Here is a 7934-nt window from a genome sequence, read left to right as displayed (position 1 = left end):
TGGAAAAGTCCGTCCAAACAGTGAAGAGGCTGATGAGTAAGGCGAGAGACAGTGGTGCTGACTTCTACCAAAGCCTGCTAGTATACCGCACAACACCACTTGAGTGTGGTATGTCACCAGCACAGCTTCTTATGGGACGATGCCTGAGATCAAACCTGCCCATTCAGGATAATCTGCTTAAAACAAAAGAGGGAAAATGCGTGAAGAAGTTTAAGGAGCAACAAAAAGCAAAGCAGAAGTTCTATTATGACAGAGGAACAAAAAACCTACCTGAACTGCATGCTGGGGATCAAGTGAGATTCAAAGACAAAACCAACACATGGGCACAGAAAGCAACTGTTCTAAGGAAAGATCAACCACGATCATACATCATTCAGAGAGAAGATGGAGCTATGCTGAGAAGAAATCGCCGAGATCTTCTTAAGGGACCAGTAGTAGTGGAGCAGAGGTTGGAGGCTGCTGAACAACTCCAACACACACATGAGACACTATCACCTGAAACACCTATGCATACACAAGAACAAACACTGAGAAGATCTGTAAGACAAGTAAAGCCACCTATGAGACTGATTGAACAGATGTAATGTGTTGACATGTTGTTTGGAAGATGATGTCTTAGTATCTATGCAAGTTTCACTATGTTTGGTTACTAGTGTTGAATGGACCATAATTGTTGAAAACTAGTTGTGTTGTTAACGTTACTTTGATAAAGCCTGGTTTAACAAGTAAAAAACAAATAGAGACTGTTTATGTTTGTGAAAGTAGGTATGTTATTTTATTGTTGAAAAAAAAGGAAGATGTAATGATAACAGCAAATCCTTATTTGCCTAGTATCATGTTTTATGTTGTTAATACTCCTAGACTGCAGGGGGAGCTAGAGAGAAGAGGGAGTTACCTCTGAGTAGACTGTGATGGCGAAGCTTTGTTTACATGTGAACCACAGTTCGATAAAATACCTTCTCTTCAAGTAATGGTGTCATTCTTAAGAACCCATAACAACATAAAGAAACAAGACAGTGATTATCAACAGTGGACTCGAACCACCGTTCCCTGTGATGGACCGGTGTTTTTGCAATTACTTTCTGGCAGACGACTGCTTTTCTTTGCACAACACCGGTACCGAACACAAGCCTGGGGGCTTGAACCCCAGGATTTTCCTTCCGGAGACTCGAACTCCGGAGCAGCAAGCACTTCACGGCTTGGCCAGACAAAAAACTCCTCATGACTGTATACAAAGTTAGCTACAACTCACCCATGTGCAGGAGTCCCCTCAAAGTTGATGGTCTCGGTGGTAACTAAAGCACACGGTTCTGTGACTCCTCCAATTCCTTCGCTTCAACAGCTGGTAGGACCATCCCATCCTCATCGCCATTTTGTTGTGGAAGTTTTCCATTAAATAAAGCCTGCAGACGAGCGGTGAGCGGTAGCTAACATTCTTTAATCAAACACACAAAGAACAGACAACCAAGCTTGATGAAGTCCCTGCATGACCGCGGGACAGACGGTCAGCAGAGTCTCCCTGAGCCCAGCATGGCTCTCAGTTAAATACCTTCTCCAGGAACAAAAGGCAGCACACAGCTGTTTCACACCTTAAGGTTCACACTCCCTTGTTACCTCCCAGAGTCCTCGAAGAGACAAAAGACTCTTCCTGTGGAGTTGTCTGCTTCCCCCCAACTTCCTTACTACACCCCCACCATCTGTCTTACTGTATGAGTGTGAGACATGTTTAAATCCAGTGGCACCAAGGTATCATACAATAAAATAATCTGATTAATACATAAGTAAAAGAAATTCCTATACATGCCCCTTCCTGATTTCTTATGTTTTAACATGTTTGTTACACTTACATGTTTCCAGTTTCAAATGTTAACACAGATGTTCAGAGTAAATACAGATTGTAGTTTTTTAAATGATGGTTTCATTTAGTTTGGGGAAACAGCTCCAACTTTACCTCATGTAGAAAAAGTCATTTCCTTCTAAACCTAATAAGTGGTTTTGTCATCTAGCAAGAACTGCGATCAAGCATTTGCAATAACTAATAAAAAAGCACTTGGGACAATTGTGTTGGTGACAGCTTTTGTTATAATATCAATAATATTCATATGAATATGGGATACTGTTACATGTTTGCATAGACTTTTGTGGAATATGGAGACACTCCTGGCATTATATGAGCAAAGTGAGACTCATTTTTTAGGGTTGGTGGAGATGAGTGTGAAGATCCAAACAATCCCTGTCAGTGATGGAGAAGCTTTGATGAAAATATTTGGTAAAAAGTTCACCAGCATGAAGGAAATGAAGTTTCAAACTTTCCTTAGGAGGAGCCCAGCACGCCTGCTTAAAGAAAAGTGAGTGTGGCGATGTGGATGCTTGCAGCGACTGCTGTATAGAGGCCATCCTGCTACACATGAAACACATCAGAGTCATAATTGTTATTTTAGTCACGTTGTTTATTATCCTTATTGTTTTATCTGGGACTGTTTGCAGACATCTCAGAGAGAGGAGACACCAGCATCTGAACAGAGACTCAAACCAGCAACCTGCAGCTCCCTGCTTGGCTGCTCCAGTTTTCTCCTCACTCATGTTGCCCACCAGTGATTTCTAGCTGCCCACCCACACAGCAGGCTAGAATATGTGCTGAGCCTCAGCACCCAATACTTGGACATGTTTTCTTTATTAAACAATGAACCAGACCCCAAAAGTAAACAGCTGTTATTGCTAGGCAACGGGAGCAGCATTTGGTCATGCAGCACCTGACATTCCTGACCATGTGGGCGGAGCATGCATGAAATGGAATGTTTAGTAGAACTGTGCAACACAAGCACTTAGTTCCAGCATTGTTCATTGTATCCAGACACAGCTAGAGACACATCTACAGCAGCATCTCTGTGCAGGACAAACGACAGTTGACGAAGAAACATCGAAAACTTCACTTCACTCCTCTACAAAACGTTGGCTCCTTTGTTTAAAAGGCCAAAATGAATCGAGGGAGAACGAGAAGAGGATCGGCGAGTGCTTCACCTCACAATTCAGTACAGCTGATTAACCTGCAAGAAGAACTTCAAATGATACAGGCTGAAAATGTCAAATTAAAAGAAGAGGCAGAAAAATCAAGAGGAGAAGCTAAAGATTCACAGTTTGAAACTGAAGTAGTATTGCAGGAATTACTGCATGTGGGCCTCAAACTTAAAGGAGAGAAGATGGGAAAACAACAGGCAGAAAAGGAGAATGAAAAGATGAAGAAAGAACTGTTGGAAGCTCAAAAAGCATTGGAGGAAGAGAAAAGCACAGCACAAGAAGCCAAAAATAAATATCAAACTGCAAAGAAGGAGGCAGGAAATGTGCTGCAGGAATTACAGGAGGTGCAGGAAGCTTTTGAAGAGGAAAGAAGGAAAATGCAGTTGGCAACTCAAGAAGCTGCAAATGTAACGGCTGAAGCTGAAACACTAAGAAAGGAATTACTGCATGTGAAGCAACAACTTGAAGAGGAGAAAAAACGTAAACACGAGGCAGAAAATGAGATTGAAAATATGAAGAAAGAATTGTTGGAAGCTCAAAAAGTGTTGGAGGAAGAGAAAATGAAAATAGAGGAAGCAAAGAAAGAAATGGAAGATACAAAGAGTCACAATGAAAACATGAAGAAGGAACTGATGAAAGTGCAAGAAGAACTTGCAGAAGAGAAAATTGAGGTGAAGGTATTGAAGAAAGAAATGACGGTGACCAAGAAAGGCTGCAAAGACGCACTGAAAGAACTACGAAAGCACAAAAAGGAAGCTAAAGAGCTCCTCAAACACAAAGGGAAACTGGCCAAACAGCAGCTGAAAGAAACATTTAAAGATGCCGAGGAGCAGCTCAACAAGACCTTAAAAGAACTGAAGGCAAAAGAAAAGCAAGGCGAGGACAGGAGGGGATTCTGGAGCAGACTGCTGAGGAAGAACTGACCCAGGAGCATCTCAATAGTTTCTTCCTCCTCTCTCCACCTTTCTTTCTCCCCATCCTTCTTCTTGGGACGTTTGCTTGTTTTTTAAAAACTCTAATCTAAATACATGTACTGAAACACACAAATAAAATTGCCATAACTTGACCTCATGTTGCCTGCTTCTTTTCTTGTGTGTCTGTGGATGTAAAACAGTAACACACTTCCTGCTCTGTGTCTTTAATTGTAAATAAATGCAATGTTTTCATTTTAAGATGCAGAGCAAAAATCTTCTGCTCTGAATCATTTTTTTAGCAAAAAGCTTTTTTTTTGCCTGTTGTGGAAGTTTTCCATTAAATAAAGCCTGCAGACGAGCGGTGAGCGGTAGCTAACATTCTTTAATCAAACACACAAAGAACAGACAACCAAGCTTGATGAAGTCCCTGCATGACCGCGGGACAGACGGTCAGCAGAGTCTCCCTGAGCCCAGCATGGCTCTCAGTTAAATACCTTCTCCAGGAACAAAAGGCAGTACACAGCTGTTTCACACCTTAAGGTTCACACTCCCTTGTTACCTCCCAGAGTCCTCGAAGAGACAAAAGACTCTTCCTGTGGAGTTGTCTGCTTCCCCCCAACTTCCTTACTACACCCCCACCATCTGCACTGTAAACCCCAACAGTCTACCTGACTTATAAAGTTTGTGGATATAACAATTAAAATTCCTCACAAAGTTGAAACAACTTAAAACTTTTCTGTTCGGTTAACGATTCAAACAGTTATAATTGTACATGGCTTAGAAGTTAAGAGTAAATACTGCTTTCTTAATTATGATTTTTGAGTAAATGTTTTTTTCCGAGCTCCGCATGTGGACGTCATGACGTCATGACGTCTTCTCTCTAACCTGAACGACGTTGACAGAAAATTCTGTTCAATATGGCTGCCCTTCTCGAGCGACTGGAGAACACATTTGGAGAAACTTGTAAGTAAAACTGAACCTTCGTTATGTTTATTTTTTCCGTAAAAAAGCAAGTATATTAATATGTTGCAGCCAATAACTTGTTTTCGAATGCGCTGTTGTGTTAAAAAGCACAGACCCAGGTGGTGAATAGTTGTTCGCGGTTGTTCGCGCTCTTTTTCAAACATAGATTATGTCGTCAGTTTTACAGTTTTAACCGATTAAAACACAGTTTTACGAAGAATCACACATAAAGAAAGGGTCTTAGTGATATTTTAACGACCCCTTGCCAACGCAAGAAAGTTGGCGTTTTTACAACAGCAGCCTCATTGTTCGGCAGGTTTTTTTTTTTTCTTCTCATTAGCATCATTCAAAAGTGACTTAGCTAGCAGTGGCAACTTCTATCTAAAACAATTGAAATATAGCAAGGTGTTGTATATTTAGTGTGCTGATAAGGTTTTCAATATTTTTATTTTTTCTTCCAAGGCTGAAGGCCAAAGACAAAAAGACAGAAGAAAAAAAAATTCAGACTGCAATTAATTTCAGGTGGAGACAGTAAACACAGGTGAGTTGAAAGATCTATTGAAGAAACCATTCATTAAGTCCCTTAAGGTGAAGATTTCATATATTGATAATGATAAAATTAACACAAATTAAAAGTTTCACTGATAAACACACAATTTTTCCTTGCTTTGAACCCCATGTTCTATATAGATCACAGCTCTGATCTGGAGAACACTATTTTAAAATACTGTGTAGGGTTTTTGTCAAATGATTAAGAAACATACTCTCTGTCACAAGAGACAGAAAGGTTGTATCTTAAAAGAAAAGTCTCCAAAATTTAGTAGAGTCTGATGTCATGCAGTTTCATAAACATGTATTCTCCCCAAAGAATGACACCTGAAAACTTTGCGTTAAATGAACTTTTCTTTTCCCTTTTTAGGAGGCGCCTGATATCAACGTGAAACGCACTGCAGTACTTCGTGCCCTTCCTGTATACCTGTGGGAGGAGGACCCAGAATTCTTTTAGACATGTAATGTAAGTGTATTTTTGCATTACTTAAATTCTGCCAGTAAGATAAAATGCTATGGATTTTTTTAAATACAATTTAATACCCTAGCAGCTACCAAATTGTACAAACAAAATACCCTCTCTGTAGAAAACCCACACACACACAGGTCAGGAGCAGGGCACAGGCGTATCACAGCACTATGGCTATGCTGCAGGTGGCCCAAAAACCAGGCTGAAGTCAAGATTTAGTTTCTTTTTGAGATAAAGTCATGAAATAAAAATTACTTTTTTTTTTAGAAAAATAATAAAAATACAAATTATGTAATGCAAGAAGCTAACACGTTAATGTACATTTTTCAAAAAAAGTAGAGTACCCTAACTCGTTACAAAGTAACCCACTACACTGCTGAATGTTTTGCTAGATTACAGGTCATGCTTGTCACATTCTCTCAAACCAACCTTACTTATTTAATTGGGGCGATCGTGGCTCAAGAGTTGGGAGTTCGCCTTGTAATCAGAAGGTTGCCGGTTCGAGACCCGGCTCGGACAGTCTCGGTCGTTGTGTCCTTGGGCAAGACACTTCACCCGTTGCCTACTGGTGGTGGTCAGAGGGCCCGCTGGTGCCAGTGTCCGGCAGCCTCGCCTCTGTCAGTGCGCCCCAGGGTGGCTGTGGCTACAATGTAGCTGCCATCACCAGTGTGTGAATGGGTGTGAATGTCTGGATGACTGAATGTGTAAAGCGCTATACAAATACAGGCCATTTACCATTGATACTGTGTCTATTCCAGGCGGATGCATTGGATGAGTCGACCCTCATTGACACTCCAGTTGCCCTTCTCACAGTGGTTACCGACGGCGCTTCCCAGTCCAGTCCATTTTACTTCCTCAAGCATGGCTGTTTTGGTGAAAGGCGACTAGGTGATGCGTGATATTCCCAGATTTGCAAATGCATTTGCTTTATTGTTTGGCTTGATCTATGCTCTGCATTTAGACTACCCCAGGAAGCTGGTTCACACATTTGCCTTAGTCCAAAATATCTTCATGGGGCTTGATGACGGCAAACCCCTGAAACCCCTGCCTACATGCTCTTAAGGAATATAAGGCAATGTTTGTTAGGACACGCACTCTGTTACTGAGCACTTTGTTTGAAGCACTTTAAGCACTTTAAGTTTACTACAGGCTTTGGGTGGATTTAACTCCATCAGTTTACCTAATTTTCCTATACTTGACTGCCTTATCTGGTTATTTGGAAGCTGATCATCTTTGTACCCATTTTAAAAAATTGTTTTTCATTTCTATTTAAAAAAAAAGTGATTAGTATTTGACTTTTTGTTTTGCATTTTTGTGTATTTTGAGAAAGATGCAATTAGGACTGATGTCGTCCTTTGAGTTTATAAAAAGATAAATGTTCTACACAGAATTTATAATGATCACTTTATGGTGCCGATGTCCATGTTAGTTGTTTTATAAAAACATTTTTGATGTTTTTAAATTTTCATGAAAAATGTTAAATAAACAAAATGTAAAGTAACTGAATTTCCGTACTTTTTTTTTTTTTTAGTAGTCTACACTCACAACATAATCTTTTAATTAATAATCAGATAATTTGAGTTTAGGTTGTAATATAATTGCATTGTGTTGCATCAAAATAATAAACTACAAGAAACACAAAAATATTGAAATTAAAGTATACAGTCTTTGAGTAAAGCTCAATTAATAAAATATAAAATATAATTTAAAATTTTTAGGTTAACAATAAATACAAATTTTGAGTACCCCATACTTAGAAGATATGAGTTTTTGTACTTAAATCTTTTGAGGTAATCAGTTTCCACAAAAGTTTTAAGTTCAGTCAACTTGTTCGGGTTTACAGTGTAGCAAGAGTCTTGTAGTGGAGAGAGACACAATGTCCTCCTGAGACCCAGGGAAAGAAAAAGGGAAAAGTATTTTCATTTTTTTCTTTTTCTTTTTCTTTTTTCTTTTTAAGATAAATCAAGTGCTGGGACGGTAAAATAAACACATTACAAAAACAAAATTGTTTTTAACTAATT

At 39.5% G+C, this 7934-nt stretch overlaps 1 long non-coding RNA gene across 2 annotated transcripts; it reads left to right on the top strand.

Moving 5' to 3' along the window:
* Window positions 1–4622: 4622 nt before the first annotated feature.
* On the top strand, window positions 4623–7148 carry LOC113029238 (uncharacterized). Of its 2 annotated transcripts, XR_003273369.1 has the most exons (4): window positions 4623–4895; window positions 5358–5436; window positions 5815–5910; window positions 6672–7148. It is a non-coding gene; the product is annotated as an uncharacterized LOC113029238 (long non-coding RNA). The 2 variants fall into 2 exon arrangements; XR_003273368.1 differs by lacking the exon at window positions 4623–4895 and having other exon boundaries at window positions 5199–5436.
* The last annotated feature ends 786 nt before the right edge of the window (window positions 7149–7934 follow it).

The sequence above is a fragment of the Astatotilapia calliptera genome, chromosome 9 (genome assembly GCF_900246225.1).
Source record: "Astatotilapia calliptera chromosome 9, fAstCal1.2, whole genome shotgun sequence".
Lineage (NCBI taxonomy): Eukaryota > Metazoa > Chordata > Actinopteri > Cichliformes > Cichlidae > Astatotilapia > Astatotilapia calliptera.
Note: the sequence above shows the minus strand (reverse complement) of the source record. Positions and strands in the feature narration are given on the sequence as shown.